General features: G+C 50.0%; 1 protein-coding gene across 21 annotated transcripts in view; it reads right to left on the minus strand.

Moving 5' to 3' along the window:
- Positions 1-25,091, minus strand: part of PXN (paxillin) — a 55,206-nt gene that overhangs the window by 21,441 nt on the left and 8,674 nt on the right. For 2 of the 21 annotated variants that reach the window (XM_063785092.1, XM_063785073.1), the window contains exon 1: positions 17,876-18,156. The exons of the other annotated variants lie outside the window; for them this stretch is intronic. The gene's annotated coding sequence lies outside the window, so the exon portion shown is untranslated. Of the gene's footprint in view, positions 1-17,875; positions 18,157-25,091 lie in introns of those variants that run through there. 21 annotated transcript variants of the gene reach the window in all.

The following is a 25,091-nucleotide window of genomic DNA, read 5'->3' on the forward strand; positions in this document are numbered from 1 at the left end:
TGGGCTCCAGGAGCTTAAGCAACAGCAGGTGAGACAAGGCTGCCCAGGTTGACTCTGAGCACTTCTATGCATCTGCCTTAGGCTACAGACACAGGAGTTCAGGCCAGGCTGGCCAAACACCAGAGTCTTTCTCTTCTTTTTTTGAGACAAGTCTTGTTCTGCCACTCAGGCTAGAGGCCTGATCACAGCTCATTGCAGCCTAGAATTCTTGGGCTCAAGGGATCTTCCTGCCTCAGCCTCCCGAGTAGCTAGGACTAAAAGCACATGCCACCACACTAGGCTTTTAAAAACTTTTTTGTAGAGACAGGGTCTCGCTATGTTGCCCAAGCTGGTCTTGAACTCCTGGCCTCAAGCCATCTTCCTGCCTGGGCCTTCCCAAAGTGCTGAGATTACAGACATGAGGCACCATGCCCGTCCCCAGAGTCTCTTTCATATTGTAAATAACTCATCTCTCCTGTCCAGAATCAGTGGGCCCTCCCTCCTCCAGAGGTCCCAGAACATTGTGGACACATTTCATTGGTCAGATGTCATCCACCTCTTTAGGTCGCCCAGAGATGCTAGACCTTTTCAGGTCAAGTCCAGGGCCCCATTCCAGGCCCAACTCACAGCTCCTTCAATGGGTAAAACCCAGATTCACATACAAAAAAGACAGCCTCAAACCCAGGAGACTCATGGGCTGGAAAGGTTCTCAGCTGTTCCAAATCGACCCCAGCCCATTCCTGCAATGTGGGCTCTTCCAGGCAAGTTGATCTGTTGCAGAGCAGGGCGGCTCCTTGGGCCTCTCACCCCTGCTAATCACCAACAGAGGTTAGGAGGGGCTCAAAGTGAGTCATCGTCCCACAGAGACCCGAACAAAAAGTTCAAAAGTTTGCCTGTTCCTGAGATGAGCTGCAGTTTTTTTGCGATTTTTGTGGATTTCATAGCATTAGTTACCCACTCTTTGCTAATCAGGTTCTCACTAACCAGCCAGCACCTTCCCCTTTTTTCAGGCAGCAAGGTCATTTCCCGAAGTCAGCTCTCGCTTGCCTGACTTCCCCAGTTCTCTTTTCTAAGTCCCTTTAATAGCTCCCACATTTAGCTGGTCACTAAGTCACATCAATTCTTCTTTCGCGGGGCCTCTCCCTGTCATCACTTGCCTCCCTTTCCTTTCATCACCACAGCCAACCACTTGGACTAGCATTCGAATCCATGCTCAGTGCCTACCTGAACTTGACTGCAGCCCCTTGCCCTGGGTTCTCCCAATCTAACCCTTCCTGCAGACACCATCGGCCCGAACTTCTTGGCACCCAGCCTTTTTGGGGCATGCCTCACACTTCACTCTTGCTTCTCCCCCTAGACTGCAGGTCCTCTGTGGGCAAGAACATCCTCCTGCTCCTGAATCCCCACAGCATGGATACCCTCATAGGCCTCCTTTTTTTTTGAAATGGAGTCTTGCTCTGTCAACCAGGCTGGAGTGCAGTGGCATGATCTCAGCTCACTGCAGCCTCCACCTCCCGGGTTCAAACGATCCTCCTGCCTCAGTCTCCCAAGTAGCTGGAACTACAGGTACACACCACACCCGGCTAATTTTTGTATTTTCTTAGTAGAGTCGAAGTTTCACATTGTTGGACAGGCTTGTCTCGAACTCCTGACTTCAAGTGATTCACCCACCTCGGCATTCCAAAGTGCTGGGATTACAAGCATAAGCCACTGTGCCCGGCCCTCACAGGCCTCTTAGAGGGGCTTGAATGAATGTGTGCAGAGCAAGGGGCGGAGTTATAATACTCACCCACTGTTGCCCTCTCTGCCTATAAAACAAGGTCAGAAACCCTGGGGATGGCATTCTGTTCTTGACCCTCTCAGCATATGGCCCCAAACTAACCTTCACTGCCTCCTTGGTCCCCCTCACTGCAACCCATGTCTCCAGCCAAACTGGGCTCCCCGCTTCCCTTTTCGCCAGCGTGCCTTTCTTCACAATACTGAATGTGTCCCACCACTACCTCTATCATCATTCACCTGGTTTGAGCCTCTCGCACAAGGATATCCATACCCCCAGGGGACAGATGGAAGCCAGGGGTACAGGAAGCCACCTCAGGATAAACCCAGAACACTTTGAGGATCAAATGTACTCAGGGGCAAGAAATGTAAATCATTGTCTTAAAACAAATAAGGCTACATTATGGAGTCAAATGCAAAATGCAAGTGAAATCGTAAGATAAAAAGAGAGGCTTCAAGGCCTGCATGGTGGCTTATGCTTGTAATCCCAGCACTTTGGGAGGCCGAGACAGGGAGATTGCTTGAGGCCAGGAGTTCGAAACCACGTTGGCCTGGCCAACATGGTGAAACCTCATCTCTACTCTACTTAAAAATACAAAATTTAGTTGAGCATGGTGGTGCATGCCTGTAATCCCAGCCTCTTGGGAGGCTGAGGCAGGAGAACGGCTTAAACCCAGGAGGCAGAAGTTGCAGTGAACAGAGATTGCGCCACTGCACTCCAGCCTGGGCGACAGAGTAAGACTCTGTCTCAAAAAAACAAAACAAAAAAAACAGATAAGATTTTGCTCTTGGGGACTTTGGCAAACAATTTTAAGCAGCACCACAAAGCCCCCACTGTCCACACATAAAACCACCCCTGCCCATATCACAGATTTGGCTGGTCTGGTGTCGTTGGGAGCTAGGATGGTCACACAGTTCTTTGGACACCCTCTGGGCATCCCACCTGCATGGCAGTGTGGTAGAGTGGAAGGAATGGGCCATCTAACAGTGAGGAGGATGGGTTCAAATCCGCCACTCACTAGCCTGGGTGACCAGTGACTAGATAATTCTGGGCTTTAGTTTACTCAGGCACCTCATAGCGCACAGTGAGTAATGGATGAAAAAGAATGTGAAAGCCATCCTGGTGGCTGGGATAAAATAAACGTAAGCCTCCCACTCTGACACACAGGAGACACTCAGTCAATAGATCCACATCACTGATTTTCATCTCCCTTAAGGCCAGCAGGGGGAGGAGTCAGAGCCAGGGACTGCAGCCAGGGATCCTGGGAGCTGTGACAGGTTGTCACTAACTCAGCCTTCTTGCTAAGCAAACCACTGACCTCACCCTTTGTGTCTCGGGTTCATTCCAAGTCCTCCTTGGAGAACATCAGCTGAGCCCAGGCGCCTCCGACTCACTGCCTAGCAAGGACAGAGGCAAGCGAGGGAAGCTGCAGGGCCCCAACGCCTCCACCCCCACCCCATCCCTACTGCCTGCCGGGAAGTCACAGCTGTCTGAGAGGCCTGTGGCTTTGAACCCAGAATCGCGACAATAGAAGGAACTGCCCAAGCTCCACGGTAGCTCCCAGAGGAACCCAGGAGAGAGCAGCCTCTGCTCCTGCCACGGAAGCTCTGAGCCCAGCAGAGTGCCAAAAAGGGATCCAAAGACGGGGCTGCGAGGCTAGAAAGCAGCTCAGGAGGGGGTGAGGAGTGGAACAACCCTTCCTGAGCATCTACCAGGAGCCCAGCCTTGCAGCCCCATTTGTTGCCAGGGATTAGAATGCAGACACCCAGAGCCGCCCCATAAGGCCCCACGAGGACAGCGCTGCCTGACTGCAGAGATCACCCATGTTCTTCCCAGGATGCCCCACAAGGAGAGGAATGATCGCTTTCAGCAGCTGTCCGTCCTCTGCTCGTCACCACTCTCCACTCCCACAACACACATCCCCAGAGCCCCCAGAGGAATCCAAAAAGGCGGGCCTGCTGGGTTCCGCTCTACTGCTGCCCACTCCAGGTCTCCTGTTCTCTTTTCTTTCTGCCTCCTCCTCACCCTCTGCCTCAGGAGGGGTCTTGAGCCACAGAGGAGCCCCTAGTGGTGGTACAGAGAGCTCAAGAATTCTGAGAAGGCTGGTGCACTCCATGTTCTGGTCTAACTTGTTGATGTGCAAGGTCAACGCGCACAAGTGTTTTCCCCCTGTGCTACGCTGCTTGTGGTCCCATCTGAACCTCAGGGTGCAAGATGGGCCTGCCCCGGGAACCAACCTCTGACCTCGCAGAGATGACATCAGAATCATTAAGAGACACACAGGCAGACAAGGGACTCCACTGTAGGCACCAAACCAGCCAACACGGGACAGCCAGCAAGACAGTCAGCCTAGATTTTCCAACCCACAGTCAGCATAGCTGTTCCCTTCAATGGACAGCCACATGTCTCACCCAAGCACTTTTCCCACTGAGCAAAAAAGTAGGCAGTTCCATGTCTTGCCCTCTGTACTGCTGTTTTTAACTACTCTGTGTCTGGGCACAAGAGGGCTGCAGAGGGCACAACACGCTGGGGAAACACAAGCCTGAGCATAGAGCTGTCCTCAGCCACTGGCTCTCGACCCTGACGTGCAATCAGCCATGAGGTGTGCCACCAGTCCTTGGCTAATCATCATAAGGTATGGACATCTGCAACTGATTTTTTTCTTTTTTTGAGACAGGGTCTTGCTCTGTTACCCAGGCTGGAGGGTGGAATATAGTGGCATGATCACAGCTCACTGCAATCTCCACCTCCTGGGATCCCACCTCAGCCTCCTGAATAGCTGGAACTGTAGGTGTGTGCCACCATGCCCAGATGATCTTTTTTTTTTGAGACGGAGTCTCACTCTGTCGCCCAGGCTGGCGTACAGTGGCGCCATCTCAACTCACTGCAACCTCCGCCTCCTGGGTTCAAGCAATTCCCTGCCTCAGCCTCCCGAGTAGCTAGGATTACAGGTGCCTGCCACCACACCCAGCTAATTTTTGTATTTTTAGTAGAGACAAGGTTTCACCATCTTGGCCAGGCTGGTCTTGAACTCCTGACCTCGTGATCCACCCACCTTGGCCTCCCAAAGTGCTGGCATTACAGGTGTGAGCCACTGTGCCTGGCCCCAGCTGATCTTTTAATTTTATTTATGTATTTATTTATTTATTTATTTATTTGAGACAAGGTCTCACTCTGTCACCCAGGCTGGAGTGCAGTGGTGTGATCATAGCTCACTGCAACCTCAAACTTCTGGGCTCAAGTGATCTTCCCACCTCAGCCTCCCAAGTCATGAGGGCTACAGTGCATGCCACCACACTTGGCTAAGTTTTCTATTTTTTGTAGACAGGGTCTTAGGATGTTGCCAGGGCTAGCCTGGAACTCCTGGGCTCAAGTGATCCTCCTTCCTCAGTCTCTCACAGTGCTAGGATTACGGGCATGAGCCACTGCACCTGGTCATTGCTTGCTTGCTTATGTATGTACGTGTGTGTGTGTGTGTGTATACACACCTCTTGGGTTCAAGCAATTCTTGTGCCTCAGCCTCCCAAGTAGCTAGAATTACAAGCATGTGCCAACACGCCCTGCTAATTTTTATATTTTTAGTAGAGATAGGGTTTCACCATGTTGGCCAGGCTGGTCTCGAACTCCTGCTGGCCATTGCTTTTATTTTGGAGAAAATAAACTGAAGTGGGTTCAAGATGACTCCATGACCATCAGCCCCACCCGCATGTGTTCCAGTGCATTTACTTGAGTGAAAGAAAGAGCTAGGAGTGCAAAGAATGCCAGACACACCCTTGGTGTCATCTGAAGGCTATGTCCTGGCAGCGCACCATTTGAAACCACTATCATAGATGGTCACGAGTGCTGAGAAGAAGTGGGGGAGGGGAGTCAGGCTAGCTGCCCCCAGAGTGCTCCCCGAGCTGACCCTCAGTGACCCTTTTGCCTCCCTAGAAGTGTCTACATCATCCAGCCCTGGGTCTTCTTGGGCACACAAATTTTGGAAGCCATCTGCTGATTTCAGGGCTCTAGGAAATGCTGAGGCCCCTTGACAGCTGGTGTCCCCACAGAGAGTTGGCACCTCCTGAATAAGGAGTGGTCTCAGGAGGGCCCATCCCATGCACAGAAGCTCCAAGTCTTGTCTCAGTACCCCCACCCCACTGAGCTTTGTAGGCTCCCCAGGCACAATCATAGGCAGCAGGCCTGACCCAACCCAGGGCGCTGGTGGGATGGCATCACTGAGCTACAAAGGAGGAATGCCCCGGCCACTGTCCTGAAGAGGGCAAGGCCAATTTCTCCGGAGGCCCGGAGCCTTGCCAACTCTCCACATGGGGAAATCTGCCTCTTCCTGGACAAGGAGGAAGCAGATGGAGCTGCAGAGTCACGCTGGGAAACCACAATAGAAAAAAAGGAGAGCAGATATTTTCCTGAAACAAAAAGCACCCAGGGAGACCTCTGGGCTTTCAGTCTGGCTGGTGGAGTTCACGTGTAGGTATATCAAGGTGCAGGGGAGAGGGACAGGGTGGGAACAGAACTCAAATGAGACCACATCGTAGTTAGCCTGCAAGAAGCCCACTAACTCCAAAGCTGAGGAAGCAGGCCAAGCAGATGCCAAGCCTCATGGGTAAACTGAACGGAGGTGCCTGTGCCCGGGGGTTCATGCAGCAGAGAGGGTTCCAGGGCTCCAACCAGGCTTGGTTGGCCTGGCCTCCCTCCACCATGCCCAGCTGGCTATGCCAGGGATTGATGGGGGAGGGGGTACACACCTCGCCCCTGGTTTGGATTTTATTGCAGGAGACACTCTGGGGCTCCGCAAATCCAGCCCAGCAGAGCCAGAGGGCAACAGCAGTACGTGGCCGCAATGCCCAGAAACACCACACAGAAAGTCCCCATGTACACACGTGGAGCATTCCAGAAGGTTATTTGGAAGTTGGATTTTGAGCTGTGGAGAATGTCTTCTAATAGAAACAATACTCTGAGGGGAACCGGGTGACTGTTCAGGTAGACTCTTTACATCACTAGCTCCAGTGGATGCTAGGTTCTGCAGTGTCTGCAGAGATTGCTGTCTTGCCATGAGGTGCTAGGGTGAACCCCATCATTCCTCCTTCAGGCAGTACCTGCTCTGTGCCTAGCTATGTATGGGGGGCACAGCTGTCCTTGGACGCTCCTAAGCTAAACTTCCCAAGGACAAGAAATCCCGTGCTTCTGCCCCCTAACTACTGTACTGCAACACAGGGAGCTTCGTGGTCAGCTAGGGAACTTCTGATGGGAACCAAACTGTCGGGTGGGGCTGCTCCTTCTCCTCCTGCCCATCTTTATGTTCAGACAGGAAATGGTCACCAAAAAAGCCAGGGAGCTGAGCAAGCACCTGTCCCACTACTGCCCTTCCTGGTGCCACTGGTTTCTCCTTTTTAAAGGGTGGAAGTTTCTGCTGGGTGTGGTGGATCACGCCTGTAATCCCAGCACTTTGGGAGCCCGAGGCCAACGGATCACCTGAGGTCAAGAGTTCCAAACCAGCCTGGCCAATGTGGTAAGACCCTGTCTCCACTAAAAATACAAAAATTTAGGCCAGGCGGGGTGGCTCACGCCTATAATCCCAGCACTTTGGGAGGCCGAGGCGGGTGGATCACAGGTCAGGAGTTCGAGACCAGCCTGGCCAGCATGGTGAAACCCCGTCTCTACTGAAAATACAAAAAATTAGCCAGCCATGGTGGCGCATGCCTGTAGTCCCAGCTACTCGGGAGGCTGAGGCAGGAGAATCGCTTGAACCCAGGAGGCGGAGGTTGCAGTGAGCCAGTATCGTGCCACTGCACTCCAACCTGGGCAACAGAGTGAGACTCCGTCTCAAAAACAAAAACAAAATTAGCCAGGCGTGGTGGTGCATGCCTGTAATCCCAGCTACTCAGGAGGCTGAGTGAGGCAACAGAATTGCTTGAACCTGGGAGGCGGAGGTTGCAGTGACCTGAGATCACACCACTGCACTCCAGCCTGGGTGACAGAGCGAGACTCTGTCTCAGATAAATAAATAAATAATAAATTAAATTAAATTAAAAATCTGAGCTAATCTGAATAAATTGAGAGATTTCACATGAAAGCCAGGATTTCTGGCTTCCCAGGAACAGTCAGAAGAGCTAGCTAGCAACACTGGTCTGCTTGGCTACCTTCTTTGGAACAACATGAAATCTAGCTCCCTTTTTTTTTTTTTTTTTTTTGGCCCACTTCATCCATTCACATGACCTGCCTGGCCTCTGCAGGTAAGTGAGTATGCAACAAAAATGTAGCACAGGTTTTGTCGCTGAACTACGTGGTTTCAGGTCCAGCTCTGCCACTTGCTAGCATGACACCTCTTTGAGCTCAGTTCCCTCATCTATAGAATAGGTATAATAACTGCCCCTTATATAATGGGGATTGTGGGGTTCCCAAGCCTCACTCAAGCCATTTAGAGGAACAAATAAGATAACAATCATAAAGCAGTCCTGGTGCATCACAAGCACACAGCCATGCATATCATTAGTGCCTATCTCACCAGGTGACAGGTGACAGATGGGGGATGAGGAGCTGTCCCACCCACAAAGCTGACATCCCTGATTGCCCCACCAGAGCAAGTGCATGCCCAGCACTGCAAGCCATAAGCAACTGCAGAGAAGGTGCTCTGACAGGTATCAGTTAGGTAGTCTGACTCTCCCACAGTGGCTCCAGAGTCACCTGTTAGGACACTGGGACCAGACCATCAGACTGTAAACAAGATCTGGGCTAAAAAGCTGAGAGGCTTTGCAGGACCCAACCAAAACAGCAATCTCTCTCCCTGGCTTTGAAGCCATTCCCAAGTTCAAAGGGTCACCAAGCGGATGCATCTGGAGGCCCCTGCATTCGTGGTGTGGGAAGCTCAGTGCACAAGCCAACAGGAAGAAGGGCACTGCTGATCCTCCCAGGAGTCCAGTCCAAAAGCTGGCATCGCAGCCCCACAGTGCTCCCAATGACGCAAGTGCCAAGAAAGGAGTCCAGGGATGGCCCTTCTGAAGTCTCTGCCTCCTAACTCTGCCAGAGCATTTGCCATTGGAACATCGACACTAACCCACCCAGGACTGACTCCAGAGGCCCTGAGTGTCAGGCATAACAGTGCCCACCCACTCAGGGTGGCCTGCACCTGGCCCCACAATCCACCCTCTTCCTCCTGGCTCAGTTCAGCTCCCCACCCCTGGAGCAAAAGTAGTCCACATTCTCTTTTTTTCCCTTTCAAAGGGAAAGGGAGGAAGAGAGCCCCCCAAGGGAGCTAAACTTCATATCAGAAGTCTTAATCTGGCATCTGGAGCTGACCCTCCTGGGGATCTGTGGACCACCTGAAGTTTCACTACCATGTCCCTACCACACTACTCTGGGGAGAGATCCCAATAGTCATGGCCCAAAGGGGTTGGGAATCTGAATGAAACCACTGCCATGGGCAGGCCTGACAGTGCACCACCCTGCCCCTGTCAGATCACAGCTTGGTCCTTTGAAGACAAGTCTGATCACTAGGGGCTGAAGCTGAAGCTGCCTCATCTTCACCTCAATCCCAGGTGATCAGAATTTCTGGAATGGGACCTGCCTGGACACTGACCCAGGCAGCAAACTCCAGTGAAGCCACCCCAGTTCAGGAGGCACAAAACAGATGTGGCCTCGCTTGGGTATCCAAGGCAGAGCCACCTGCACCTGTCTCACGTGCCTCCTCCAAGACCCTCCCTCCGACGCTCTCACTGGGACAGCCTCACCTTTACTAGTGATGGCTCCAATCGCGTTCACAAACACATAGTGTGCACGGGCACTACGCTGGGCATGGGAGGGGCAAATATACAATGCCTGTCTCCGGGGAGCACTGACTAGTGGGAGACTGTCATAAACGAGGGGCAGAAGGCCCTGAAAGCGGCAGTGGGCCAGGAGGAAAGGGGAGGGGCTTTCCAGGCAGAGGTGGAAAACAGCCTGGGAAAGTGCCCAGACAGAGGGGATGGGAGCTCAGAGTGCAAGTCCCAGCTTGATGGAAGAGGAGTCAAGGGCCGAGGGCCCACTGGGGAGTCTGGACTTACAAGGGCAAGCCACAGAAGGAAGGCGGTCAGCAGCGGAACAGCAGGACCAGGCTTGCACTTTACATCACTCAGGCAGGGGAGATCAGAGGGAGGCAGGGCTCAACCGGAGGAAGAGCAAGAGTTGCAATACTCTACATGAAATCAGGTAAAATCAATGTTACCTGGAAACTGAGTGGATATGGAGAAGGAGTGAGGAGTGCAGGATGCCTCCCATGTTTGTTTCCTGCAGGAGGGATGGAACAGATGAGACAGGGAAGAAGGTCTGCGGCAGGGGTCAGGTAATGACGGTAACAAGGATCAGGAGTCACACCAAGAACAGGCAGAGCCACAGGGTTCCCTGAGCCAGGGCCCAAGGACGTTTTTCTCTGGCCAAGGCACCTATCTAAGTAACAGTTTGTTAAATTATATGGTACCCTTCTCCTGAACACAAGTTGTTCTCCCTGTCTGGCTTTGGGAGAACCTCAGGAAGTTGCATGCAGCCTGCTCTGGGAATTCTCAGAGTGTTCAGGAAGACCATGGGCTCCCTTCCTCTGCCCGCACCCATCTGCACTGAGTCTGCCTCTGAAATTCAAATACAAAGCCAGCCCCATCTCTGACAGCCGTCCTCCAGGAAAAAGAGGGGTCAGCCTAAGCAGGTTATCAGAGGAACCAGATCCTTCCTGCCACATGAGCATGCGGCTCACCACTGGGGCCAGAGGGCCCAGGACACAATCTCAGGCCTCAAACCCTCATGGAAATGCCCTTCAGAACTGACCCACGGCCCCAGCCCCAGCTGACCACAGAGAGACTTTGCACAGATAAAGCTCATCTCATGGCCAAGTGTGGTGGCTCATGCCTGTAATCCCAGCACTTTGCGAGGCAGAGGCGGGCAGATCACTTGAGGTCAGGAGTTCGAGTCCAGCCTGGCCAACATGGAGAAACCCTGTCTCTACTAAAAATACAAAAATTGGTGTGGTGGTACACGCCTGTAATCCCAGCTATTCAGGAGGCTGAGGCAGGAGAATTGCTTGAACCTGGGAGGCAGAGGTTGCAGTGAGCCAAGATTATGCCACTGCACTCCAGCCTGAGCGACAGAGCGAGACTCGGGCTTTAAAAAAAAAAAAAAAAAAGCTCATCTCACTGTAGGATAACAGATGCCCCAAAGGCCAGCCCCATCTCAGCTATCGTAGCAAGGTCATCCCCAAAAGGTCATTCCAATGAGGATGCAAAGCCTAATGACTGTCCTTGGCCTTGTGGCTCAGGATAAGTTTGATTAGCTTGAAAGATCCAACTGGACACAGGGCACCAAATCACTACCAATGAACTAAACACACATGCTTACACACACGTCCGCCCTCCAGGCCTCTGCATGAGCTATTCCCTCTCCCTAGACCTCTCTCCTGTCTTCTTTACCAGGCTAAATCCTTTCTAATCCCTTGAGACTCATAATAGCTTAGTTTATCTTCTTCAACGAGAGGATAAAAAGGATCCATCCTGCCTACCTAGAGAAAAAGCAACGTGTTGCTTTTCTGCTGGGAAGGTCTCTTTCCAAAATCTTATTACAGAATGACCATTTAAGTAAAGGACAAAGGTTGGGGCCTTTTCTAAATGTTGAGGTTCTATTTAAACACACAACAAAGGGCTGGGCATGGTGGCTCATGCCTGTAATCCAAGCATTTTGGGAGGCCAAGGCAGGACGATTGCTTGAGGGCAGAAATTTGAGACCAGACTGGGCAACACAGCAAGACCCTGTCTCTACAAAAAATTTTTAAAAATTCACCAGGTGCTATAGCACATGCCTGTAATCCCAGTTACTTAAGAAGCTGAGGCTGGAAGATGGATTGAACCCAGGTGTTTGAAGCTGCAAGTGAGCTATGATGGCATCACTGCACTCCAGCCTGGGCAACAGAGAAATCCTATCTCTTAAAACACACACAAAACAGAGTCAGTTTAGGATCCCATTTCCTCCAGGAAGCCCTCCCCGACCTTACTCTCCTACAAAGGGTTTGAGGCTCCATTCCTTTGAGTTCCCAAAGCACTGTGCACTTCTCCTATGAGAACATCTCAAGCTGGTAGGAACTGTCTGCCTAAGGGGCCATGTCTCACAGCCTAGGAATAGCACATTGTGGGTAGGGAGTACGCCTATATTCATCTTCATCTGAGCATTGGGCAGAGCCTAGCATATAATAGGGGCTCCATGGATGATACCAAACAAATCAACAAATGACCTGCGCCAAGTCAGTCTGCTGCTGAGATCAGCCTTGCCACTTCAGCTCATGCCACCTCCTGGTCCTCCCTAAGAGCTCACTGTATGCAAAGCCCGGTGAGGGAGAGCAACACAGGAGCACAGGGCCCAAGTTGTTCCTACTCTTCTATCCCAGAATGTCCCATCTACTGTGATCTAGTTGCCACCACCCCTCCCCAACCAGCAAAACTCCTACCCTAAAATAAACAAACAAACAAAAAAATAGCTGGGCATGGTGGTCACATCTGTAATCCCAGCACTTTGGGAGGCTGAGGTGGGTGGATCACGAGGTCAGGAGTTCAAGACCAGCCTGGCCAAGATGGTGAAACCCCATCTCTACTAAAAATACAAAACTTGGTCGGGTGCGGTGGCTCACGCCTGTAATCCCAGCACTTTGGGAGGCCGAGGCGGGCGGATCACGAGGTCAGGAGATCGAGACCATCCTGGCTAACACGGTGAAACCCCGTCTCTACTAAAAATACAAAAAAAATTAGCCAGGCGTGGTGGCGGGCGCCTGTAGTCCCAGCTACTCGGGAGGCTGAGGCAGGAGAATGGCGTGAACCCGGGAGGTGGAGCTTGCAGTGAGCAGAGATCGCGCCACTGCACTCCAGCCTGGATGACAGAGTGAGACTCCGTCTCGGAAAAAAAAAAAAAAATACAAAACTTAGCTGGGCGCAGTGGCAGACGCTTGTAATCCCAGCTACTTAGGAGGCTGAGGCAGGGAAGTGTTTGAACCTGGGAGGCAAAGGTTGCAGTAAGCCAAGATCACGCCACTGCACTCCAGCCTGGGTGACAGAGCGAGACTCTGTCTCAAAACAAATAAATAAATAAAATAAAATAAAATAAATAATAAACAATAAAAAAAAATCAAAGGAATAGTCCACAAGACTTTGTGGCTGGAGCATAGCCCCTTGTGGGTACTTAAGGTTTAAACTCACTGGGTGGCCTATCTGGCTTCCTTTGTGGGTGGGGAAGGGGAGCTCCAAGAGGTGGGCTCAGGGCATAGGAATGAGGCAGCTGGGAGGGAGTTGGGGCCTGGGACTGGGTGACTCTCTGGCTTGGTGCTGGGGAAGGAGGAGGAGGGGCATCACGTAGCAACAGAGCAAGAAGGAACAGGAGTGTGGCAGCCCCAGGACCTGTAGATCTGGTCACACCTCTCCCCATGGAGCAGAGGAGGCAGGGGACATGAGCTGGAATGTGCGATTTTCTCAAACGTGCACCACCGGAATGTGTCAGCAACACCAAGTGTGGGGCTGTGTAGCCCAGAGAGACTGACAGCATCGATTATCATGACTGAACCACAGATGGGATGAGCCACAAAGCACGTACAGATTAGTGAGGCTGAGGGAGTTCACAGGCAGGGAAACTAGCCAGGGAGGAAGAAGACAACTCGTTCTCAGACGAGAATGGGAAAAGGAGGGGAAGAAAAAAAAAAACACACAATGTTTTCCTGACATTTTTGTTAACTTCTTTAGTCTTTAAAAAAAAAGAATGCGGCCGGGCACAGTGGCTCACGCCTGTAATCCCAGCACTTTGGGAGGCCGAGGTGGGTGGATCACAAGGTCAGGAGATCGAGACCATCCTGGCTAACACGGTGAAACCCCGTCTCTACTAAAAAATACAAAAAATTAGCCAGGTGTTGTGGCGGGCACCTGTAGTCCCAGCTACTTGGGAGGCTGAGGCAGGAGAATGGTGTGAACCCAGGAGGCGGAGCTTGCAGTGAGCCGAGATCACGCGACTGCACTCCAGCCTGGGCGACAGAGCGAGACTCCATCTCAAAAAAAAAAAAAAAAAAGAATGCTAGAAATATTATAGTAAATTTGTGGACAAACATAAAAGGTGGACTACATAGTACGGGTTTCATAATATATGTAGAAATAACAAAAAACAGGAGGGGGAAATGGAAATATACTGTTCTTACATTATACGTGAAATGGTATGGTATGATTTGAAGGCAGATTGTGATTAATTTAAACCTGCAAACCACAGAGTGACCACTAAAATCAAACCAATGAAGTATAGCTAAATAAGCAAAGAGTGGAAATAAAACGGAACCCTAAAAAATACTCAATGAATCTAAAACAAGGCAAGAGGCCAGACACAATGGCTCACACCTATAATCCCAGCGCATTGGGAGGCCAAGGCAGGAGGATTGCTTGAGGCCAGGAGTTAGAGACCAGCCTGGGCAACACAGTGAGATTCCGTCTCTACAAAAATAAAAATAAAAAATTAGGCTGGGCACAGTGGCTCATGCCTTTAATCCCAGCACTTTGGGAGGCTGAGGTGGGCAGATCACTTGAGGTCAGGAGTTCGAGTCCAGCCTGGCCAACATGGTGAAACCCCATCTCTACTAAAAATACAAAAATTAGCTGGGCATGGTAGCGCATGCCCGTTATCCCAGTTCCTCCAGAGGCTGAGGCATGAGAATCACTTGAACCTGGGAGGCAGAGGTTGCAGTGAGCCATGCACTCCAGCCTGGGGGACAGAGGAAGACTCTGTCTCAAAAAAAAAAAAAAAAAGAAAAAAGAAAAGAAAAAGAAAAAAGAAAAATTTAGCCAGGCCAGGCGCGGTGGCTCATGCCTGTAATCCCAGCCCTTTGGGAGGCTGAGGCAGGCAGATCATGAGATCAGGAGATCGAGACCATCCTGGCTAACATGGTAAAACCCTGTCTCTATTAAAAATACAAAAAATTAGCTAGGCATGGTGGTGCGTGCCTGTAGTCTCAGCTACTCAGGAGGCTGAGGCAGGAGAATCACTTGAACCCAGGAGGCAGAGGTTGCAGTGAGCCAGGATTGCGCCACTGCACTCCAGCCTGGGCAATAGAGTGAGACTCTGTCTTTAAAAAAAAAAGAAAGAAAAATGTAGCCGGGCATGTTAGCATATGCCTGTAATCCCAGCTACTCGAGAGGCTAAGGCAGGAGGATCACTTGAGCCTAGGAGTTTGACACTGTAGTAAGCCATGACTGTACCACTGCACTTCAGCCTGGGTGACAGCAAGACCCTGTCTCTATAAAAAAAATTTTTTTTAAAAAGAAGGCTAGAAAAGAAGAAAGAATAAACAGATGGCACAAATGGAAAATGAATGGCAACATGATAGACTTCAGTCTAACCACATTGATAATTACTTTAAAATCTAAAAGGTTTATATACTCCAATTAAAAGGCAGAGATTGTCAGCCTGGGTAGAAATGCAGTATTTAATACATGCTATCTATAAGAAACATACTTTACATATAAAGACACAGATAGATTCAGTATAAAGCAATGGAGAAAGATATAACATGCAAACACTAATATCAAGGAAGGCAGAGTGGCCCTTTGAGGGAGCCAGCTGGCAGCTGCCACTGAACTCTGGTGTGCTCTCGCCTGCTCCTGAGTTGCCACTGTTTGCCCTCACCCCAGAACAAGTCAGCTAGGAAGCCACACCACAGCTATGGCTTTCAAAGCCATCCGTGGAACTAGAGGTGGCAATTTATTAAATCAGAATTACCCTAGCCTGCCGCAACATCAAATCTCTGGAGAAGGTGTGTGCTGACTTGATCAGAGGTGCAAAGGAAAAGAATCTCAAAGTGAAGGATCAGTTCAGATGCCTACCAAGACTCTGAGAATCACTATAAGAAAAACGCCTCGTGATGAAGGTTCTAGGACAAGAGATCGTTTCCAGATGAGAATCCGCAAGTGACTCACTGACCTGGATGGTCCTCCCGAGATTGCTAAGCAGATTACGTCCATCTGTACTGAGCTGAGATTCAAGGTTAAAGTCACCACTGCAGATGTTTCAAGCAACTATTTTATTAACAGAATAGCAGTTGTTTAAAAGAAAAAAAGAAAGAAAGTTGAAGTGCTTCTGTTAATATCAGGCAAGGCAGACTTCCAGACAGGAATATTACCAGAGGTAAAGAGGGACATTTCATAATGATGAGTCAACTCATCATGAAGACGTAATCATCCTAAATGTACACCCACTCAACAACAGAGCTCTAAAGTAGATAAAGCAAAAATGGACAAAATTGAAAAGAAAAAGTGACAAATCCACAATCCTAGTTGGAAACTGGAGACTTTGACTCTCCAGTTGAGAAAGCTCAATAATTGAGAAAAAACTCTTCCAAAGGAAGCCAGTGGAAGATATAAGCAAATAACCCAAGAGAGGTGAAGAGCAGGAGGACAGAGGGCTGCCAGACTGCTGGTCTGGGGAACATGAGGGACCCCAGCCTTTGCTCACGGTAGAAGAGGGGGCTGGAGGATGGCCACAGAGCAGGAAATGCTCCCTCCTCTGTCCACAGCCCCTAGACCTTCCCCAGAGGGAAGCACGCCAGCTCACACCACACTTCTCCTGGGGTCATTTTCAGTCCCTGATAACCCTGGATAGGGGTCAGTGTTCAACAGCCCCCACTGCCCTCAGCAGACACCTGGTTGACTATGTTTCCTCAATTACTGCACCCCCAAGCACACCATATACAATCCACAGATGACTTTCTCACACACACACACACACACACACACACACACACACACCAGACTGTCCCCTCTCTTCCCTCCTCCCCAGTGGCACCGCGTGGCATCACCCTCACTGGTGAGCAGGAATCAGAACAGAGTCTACAATGTGAGCAAAGGGCTGTATGCGACAGTCACTGAATCCAATCCCAGCTCCACCACTAACCAGCAACTAACCTCGGGCAAGTTGCTCACCTCTCTGTGCTTCAGTGTCGTCATCTAGAATACCTACTTCAGAGGGCTGTTGTGAGGAAATTATAAGGGAACGTAAGGGAGGTATTTAGAACAGTGGCTGCCACAGAGTGAGTAACACTATATTAATGCTGGCAGTTATGGCCAGGTGCAGTGGTTCACGTCTGTAATCCCAAAACTTTGGGAGGCTGAGGCGGGTGGATCACCTGAGGTCAGGAGTTTGAGACCAGCCTGGCCAACATGGTGAAACTCCATCTCTACTAAAAATACAAAACTTAGTCAGATATGGTGGTGGGCACCTGTGATCCCAGATACGTGGGAGGCTGAAGCACGAGAATCGCTTGAACCTGGGAAGCAGAGGTTGCAGTGAGCCAAGATTGCACCACTGCACTCCAGCCTGGGCGACAGAGCAAGACTCTGTCTCAAAATAAATAAATAAATAAATAAATAATAAAATAAAAATCCACAAAACCCCTTTTGTAATTGTGGTCTTAGATGGAAGCTCAATATATAAACAGAGAAAAGTAAGCAGCTCTGACTGAAGAAGATGACGGCCACAAACTCCCAACCATAGGAGGAAATGACATCCTAAGGTTCCTTCCAGCTCTGGAAGCACAGGAGGACTCTAAGAAAGAATGGATCAGTCCAGAAGCACAGAGGGGGAGTGCAGACTGATAATACCCAACAGGCCGTTAGGAGGGAAAATCTCAGACAGTCGAAGCAGGGAGAAGAGGAAGGACAGAGCCCAAGCCAGTGGTGCCCAAAGGAGCTGCTACCAGCAATGCCCTCAATTGCCAGTGATCAGCCAATCAAGCATCCCCCAGGATGGTGACACCCCAGCCCCCATGCTTTGGCCAAAGTCAGGCAGATAACAGCTGTCTCCTGGTCACTGTTCCTGCTGCTCTAGAGGCACAAACAGGATGTTTAGAAGCAGATGACCACAAGTGACCACAGGAAGCCATGACAACCGCCTCCAGGTGACGATCTTCTTCCCCAGCTTCTTTCCGGCTTGGCTGCCTCCAAAGACCAGACAAAAAGACTTCAAGTGCCAACTTCCAAAGACAGAGAAGGGGGAGGAGTTCTTGGAAAGTTCAGGACACAGCAGAAGAGGCCATTTGAGGTGGTGAGGCAGGGAAGAAATGAGACCACCCAGCTATCCCAACAGCTACCTCACCTCAAAGACGCATTGTGCCTGATGAAGCTAAGCAGGGGTGAAGAAACTGCACATCCACTGCTTGGGACAGAGGACCTTCCAAGACAGGCAGCATGTGACCAGGCAGGCTCAGGAGGGCTGCCAAGTCGGGTCTCTGAGGAGTGACTGCAGTGTTCCAGGCATCACGACCACTCCTCCACACCCACCCCAGAGGAGCCCGTCCCACTCGGCTGTCCCAGAGCACATCAGTGATGAGAAACTGCCTTAGCCGGCCAGCCGAGCCAGGAGTACACAGGGGAAATGGCAAATCCAGAGGAAACCAAGTGCAGGCCATTGGACACTCCCATTTCCACCTAAGGAAGAGGAATGTTCCTGGAAACAGAGGGGGCAAAGCTCGGCCAGGACTCTCTGAGCCACTTCAAACCTCCAACAGAGCCCAGGGTGGGTCCCACAGATCAACTGCCCCTAAAGGGGTACAGTCACTGGGCCAGCTTCATGACACAGCTGTGTCCACTCAGTGTACAACCACCAAGTTCACAGTCCAGAAAACCAACTCTCCTTTCTTCTACTGCTACTAGGAGCCTCAGGGGCCAGACCACCCCATGAGGCTTTCTGGATGCCTAGAGTGCTAGGAGAAGCCCAGGGCTGATCTGGGAGTGGATCTCAGCACAGCTGCCTGTGGCAGCTCTCACTAATATTAGTGTTAGATGAGCGATTAGTATAAACCAAGCCACCAAGCCACCTCCTCCCCCACCACTTCCTCATGAAAGCCACCAAAGAGGCTCAGGGGAAATTAAAAGTCATATAACCAAAACCCAACTTAACACCACCAGCCCAAGGGTGTGGCCATTTCACCTCCACAGCAGAGTTCCAAACATTCTCCAACCCATGGCGCCATGAAGAGTCCTAAATCACATTCTTCCAGAAAATAACTGAAGTAAGATTCTTCCCCCAGGCCAAGCTAAGCAACCAAACAGGGCCAACTGCACTAAGTGCCCGCCACCAAGGCCACGGGAAATGCAGCCAACCTAAAGATGAAGTGGAAGCTTAAATTCGAAGAGTGGGCCAGGTGCAATGGCTCACGTCTGTAATCCCAACACTTTGGGAGGCTGAGGTGAGCAGATCACTTGAGGCCAGGAGTTCAAGACCAGCCTGGCCAACATGGCGAAACCCCATCTCTACTAAAAATACAAAAAATTAGCTGGGTGTGATGGCAGGTGCCTGTGATCCCAGCTACTCGGGAGGCTGAGGCAGGAGAATCGCTTGAACCCAGGAGGCGGAGGTTGCAATGAGCTGAGATCACGCCACTGCACTCCAGCCTGGGCAACGGAACGAGACTCTGTCTCAAAAAAAATCAATTAATTAAAAAATAAATAAGGCCCGGCATGGTGGCTCACGCCTGTAATCCCAGCACTTTGGGAGGCCAAGGCAGGTGGATCACTTGAGGTCAGGAGTTTGAGACCAGCCTGGCGAACATGGTGAAACCCCACCTCTACCAAAACTACAAAAAACAGCCAGCATAGTGGCGCATGCCTGTAATCCCAGCTACTCAGGAGGCTGAGGCAGGAGAATCACTTGAACATGGGAGGTGGAGGCTGCAGTGAGCTGAGATCACGCCCCTGCACTCCAGCCTGGATGACAAAGCAAGACTCCATCTCAATAAATAAATAAACAAACAGGCCGCTGCGGTGGCTCACTCCTGTAATCCCAGCACTTTGGGAGGTGAGGCGGGCAGATCATTTGAGGTCAGGAATTCAAGACCAGCCTGGCCAACATGGTGAAACGCTGTCTCCACTAAAAATACAAAAATTAGCTGGGCATGGTCGTGGGCGCCTGTAATCCCAGCTATTTGGGAGGCTGAGGCAGGAGAATTGCTTGAACCCGGGAGGCAGAGACTGCAGTGAGCCAAGATTGTGCCACTGTACTCCAGCCTGGGCAACAGAGCGAGACTTAGTCTCAAAAATAAATAAATAAACAAACAAATAAATGCCAAGAGAATGATACCAAAAGCCAAACCCTCCACCCCAGGAGTTGTCAAGATTATCCCAAGAATGAACGATAACCATCACCAGTTACTGAGCACTTTGAAAGTATTTCGGGAAAGTATGTCAGGAAATGCACCTATTTCATGGATTAGGAGACCAAGGCTCAGAGTGTAAAGTGATCTGCCAGGGTCACACAAGTAGTAGGCGACAGCATTGATACAGAACCAAGTGTGGCTGATGTCAGAGGCTGGGTTCTATGCCACCTCCCCACCCCAAACCCAGAGAGAACTCAGGTTCTCCAGAGGAGGAAGTGGTTTGCTGCAGGCTCAGCATCACTGTGGGTGTCGCAGTTCATACCCATTTAATCACCAACCACCATCAAGTAGTTATTAAGTGACCACAGAGAGAACAGCACAGTGCTTGGTGGCAAGGGATATTTGAAAGGCAGATAAAATCCCTGTCTTCAAAGAGCTTATGGGGCAGAGCGGGAGACAGAAGAAAGCCTAATTTACACAGATCTGTAAAGTTTTACCTTAGCAGGAGGGTCAACAGGCTGGTTAGTTTTATCGGGAAAAAAAGCCTTCTCAAAAAGGTGGATTCAGCTAAGATTTTAAAGGCAGAGGGTAAGGTGAGTCAGGAGAAGGCTATTTTCTGCAACTTGAACCAACATCTAGACTCAAGGCAGAACTGAGTGGTTGGCATGGTCAGAAGTCAAATGTAATTCAGAGACTGCAATACAAGATACCCCCTAGATCTGGCAACTGCATTTGTCATTAAACATCGAGCACAGAGAGTTCTTAGAATCCCCCAAAGCAGGGGCCAAGTAGGAATATGTGTGAGGCAAGTGAGACCCAATGTAGGCAACAGAGAGGGTCAAATACAAGGCTGGAGCTATTGAGGTTAACCAAGCTGTGACACAGAGTACACACATCCCATGAAGCCTGATCTGATTTTTCAAAAGAAATGACATGTAATGAAACTCCGTCTCTACTAAAAATACAAAAATTAGATGGGCGTGGTGGCAGGCGCCTGTAATCCCAACTACTCGGGAGGTTGAGGTAGGAGAATTGCTTGAACCCAGGAGGCAGAGGTTGCAGTTGAGCCGAGATCATGCCACTGCACTCCAGCCTGGGTGACGCAGTGAGACTCTGTCTCAAAAAAAAAAAAAAAAAAAAAAAAGAACAACATGGACTTTTTGGTGCAATCTCCTGATGTTTTAAATGTTGGCAACTAATTTGGAATATTTTGAATACCATGGAGACCAAGCAACAAGGGTCTGCAGACCAAATCTGACCCGTAGATTTCTGATTTCTACCTTGAGGTTTCCCATATGAAAAACCAGAAAGAAGACCAGGCATAGTGGCTCACGCCTGTAATCCCAGCTCTTTGGAAGGCCAAGGCAGGTGGATCACCTGAGGTCAGGAGTTTGAGACTAGCCTGACCATTATGGTGAAACCCCGTCTCTACTAAAAATATGAAAAGTAGCCAGGCATGATGGCACACGCCTGTAGTCTCAGCTACTCAGGAGGCTGAGACAGGAGAATTGCTTGAACCCCAGAGGCGGAGGTTGCAGTGAGCTGAGATCACGCCACTGCACTCTAGCCTGGGTGACAGAGTGAGACTCCATCTCAAAAAAGAAAAAAAAGAAAAAGAAAAAAGAGACCGGGCTAGTTGTGGGAAGACCCACCCAAGGTGCAGGTTCTTGCATCATTGCCTGTGGTAACACTGGGTGTGTTCCCTTCCCCTAACTCCTCTGGGCTTCAGTTTAGCTTCCTCTGAAAGTAGAAAATAACTACTATCTACCTCAAAGGGTGGCTATCAGAACCATATAAAAAATGATCGTCAATGGACAAATAATTAAAATGTGGTTTATACATCCATTGTATATAGATACAGTGAATTATTCAGCCTTAAAAAGGGAGATTCTGCCAATTTGCCACAGCATGGAAGGACGTGCTAAGTAAGATAAGCCAGACACAACAAGAAAAACATTGCATGATCTCACTTATATGTACTATATACATATATTTATTTATTTATTATTTTACTTATTTTTGAGATGGAGTCTTTCTCTGTCACCCAAGCTGGAGTGCAGTGGCGTGATCTTGGCTCATTCCAGCCTCCACCTCTTGGGTTCAGGCGATTCTCCTGCCTCAGGCTCCCAAGTGGCTGAGACTACAGGCCCGTGCCACCACGCTTGGCTAATTTTTGTATTTTTGGTAGAGACAGGGTTTCGCCATGTTGGCCAGGCTGGTCTCGAACTCCTAACCTCAGATGATCCACCCACCTCAGCCTCCCAAAGTGCTGGGATTACAGGCGTGAGCCACCACGTCCAGTCCAATATATATATTTATATATCTATAAAGAGGTCAAATACAGAGATCGAGAATGAAACAGTGGTTACTATGGGTGGAAGTGGAGAATGGGGAGACGTGGGTCAAAGAATACTAAGTAGCAGATACATGGGATGCACAAGTTTAGAAATCTAATGTATGACATGAGGGCTGAAGTTAAGAAAATCGTACTCAGGATTTTCGGATTTTTGTTACTTAAGTAGATTTAGCTGCTCTTGGCACACAGGAAAGTAGCTGTGAGATGACTGACAGGTTAATCTGCTTCACTTTAGCAACCACCTTACTATCTGTACGTATCCTATAACAACATGTTGTAAACCTCGAATATACACAATAAGGTTTAGTGGTTCTTTTGTTTTTGTTTTGTTTTTTTTGAAATGGAGTCTCGCTCTGTCACCCAGGCTGGAGTGCAATGGTGTGATCTCGGCTCACTGCAACCTCCGCCTCCCAGGTTCAAGAGATTCTCCTGCCTCAGCCTCCCAAATAGCTGGAATTACAGGCACGTGCCACCACGCCCAGCTAATTTTTGTAATTTTAGTAGAGACGGGGTTTCACCATGTTGGCCAGGCTGGTCTTGATCTCTTGACCTCAAGATCCACCTGCCTTGGCCTCCCAAAGTGCTGGGATTACAGGTGTGAGCCACAATGCCCGGCCTAAGGTTTAGTTTTTTAAAAAATAAAGAAGCACATGAAAATATTTCCTCAAGCTTAACGTGCTACACAAATGCCCATTATCTAATACAGGCCCAGAGAAGAGAGGGGGCGCCAACAGAGAACAGGCAGTAGATGGGGCCTGGGAGAGTGAAAAGGAAATGAGAAGGGAGTAGGTGAGAAGGGAGAGTGGAAAGGAAATGAGTTGAGTCTCCGCTGGCGCGCAGACCGGAAGAATCTGGACAATAGAATTCACGTCAGGGGTGGAAATATAAATTTGGGAGTCACCAGCACACAGGTTATAAAAGAGGTCATGCAGTTGATTAACTGACCGAGGTGCATAGGATAAAAACAAGGAGTTCAGAGAAATCCTTTGGGAAAACACCCAGGTGCACCTCCACTCAGGGATCAGAGGAGACTTGGGAAAAGAAGGTGGGAGGGTCTCTGGAGAAGCAAGCGGAGCTTAAGGAAGGGAGAAAAAAATATGCAGCTAAAGGGTGAGACAGGTGTCTCAGCAAAAGAGCAAACGTGGAAGAATGGGTCAGACTGTGTTAAAATTTAAAAAGGAGCAGGCCGGGCGCGGTGGCTCACACCTGTAATCCCAGCACTGGGAGACCGAGGCAGGCAGATCACAAGGTCAGGAGTTCAAGACCAGCCTGGCCACTATGGTGAAACCCCATCTCTACTAAAACCACAAAAATTAGCTGGGCATGGTGGCGGGCGCCTGTAGTCCCAGCTACTCAGGAGGCTGAGGCAGAAGAATCACTTGAACCCGGGAGGCGGAGGTTGCAGTGAGCCAAGATCATGCCACTGCATTCCAGCCTGGGTGACAGAGAAAGACTCTGTCTCAAAAAGGATAATAATAAATTTAAAAATAAATAAAATAAAAAGGAGCAAAGTAAAAAAGTTAGTAAGTGCAGGTCAGGCACAATGGCTCACATCTGTAATTCCAACACTTTGGGAGGCCGAGGTGGGTGGATTACTTGAGCTCAGGAGTTCGAGACCAGCCTGGCCAACATGGCAAACGAAACCCCATCTCTACCAAAAATACAAAATTAGCCAGGTATGGTGGTGTGTGCCTGTAATCTCAGCTACTGCGGACTGCGGGGGGTTGTGGGGGGTGGGGCGGAGGCAGGAGGATCGCTTGACCCTGGGAGACAGAGGTTGCAGTGAGCCAAGATCATGCCACTGTACTCCATTCTGGGCGGCAGAGCAAGACTCTCTAAAAAACAAAACAAAAAATTGAAGTTAGTAAAAGCAGAAAAGTAAAAAGAGGGAAACAGGCAAGACACATGGTGGCTCACACTTATAATACCAGCACTTTGGAAAGCCAAGGCAGAAGGATTGCTTGAGGCCAGGAGTTCAAGACCAGCCTGAGAAACATAATGAGACTCCGGCTGCATAAAAAATAAAAAATTGGCCAGGCATGGTGGCACGTGCCTGTAGTCCCAGCTGCTCAGGAGGCTGAGGGCAGGAGGATCGCTTGAGTTGGAGGTTACAGTGAGCTGTGATCAGATCACTGTACTTCATCCTGGGCAAGAGAACAAGACCCTGTGAGAAAAGAGAAAGAAGAGAAGGAGAGGAGAAAAACGGAACCAGAAGAAAAAGGAGAGCCAGGTGGACCTGCAGATGGGGACCTCGGGGCCACATGGGGCCACAGCCATCTACACTGACAGAAGATGATGACCATGAGGTATAAAAGGGGGTAGAAAGATGGGGACGTGGGGGGTGGAGTAAAGCGTGAGCAAATAGAGGCCATCCTTGAGGATCTGTCTACTATGTGCTAAGCACCTCACTCAGTCTCCCAACAACGTGGAAGGCAGGCATTGCACCCATTTCATAGCCTGCTTTCAATAGGGTTTTTTTTTTGGTTTTTTTTGAGACGGAGTCTCGCTCTGTCACCCAGGCTGGAGCGCAGTGGCCTGATCTTGGCTCACCGCAACCTCCGCCTCCCAGGTTCAAGCAATTCTCCTGCCTCAGCCTCCCGAGTAGCTGGGATTACAAGCATGCGCCACCACGCCCAGCTAATTTTGTATTTTAGTAGAGATGGGGTTTCTCCACGTTGGTCAAGCTGGTCTCGAACTCCCAACCTCAGGCCTCAGGTGTTCCACCTGCCTCAGCCTCCCAAAGTGCTGGGATTACAGGCATGAGCCACCGCGCCTGGCCTCAGTAGGGTTTTTATGTTTTAGAAGAGGCCAAAGTCTCCAAGGCTCATTCAAAACAATACACACAGACCGGGATCCAGAAG

This window comes from Pan troglodytes, chromosome 10 (assembly GCF_028858775.2).
Source record: "Pan troglodytes isolate AG18354 chromosome 10, NHGRI_mPanTro3-v2.0_pri, whole genome shotgun sequence".
NCBI lineage: Eukaryota > Metazoa > Chordata > Mammalia > Primates > Hominidae > Pan > Pan troglodytes.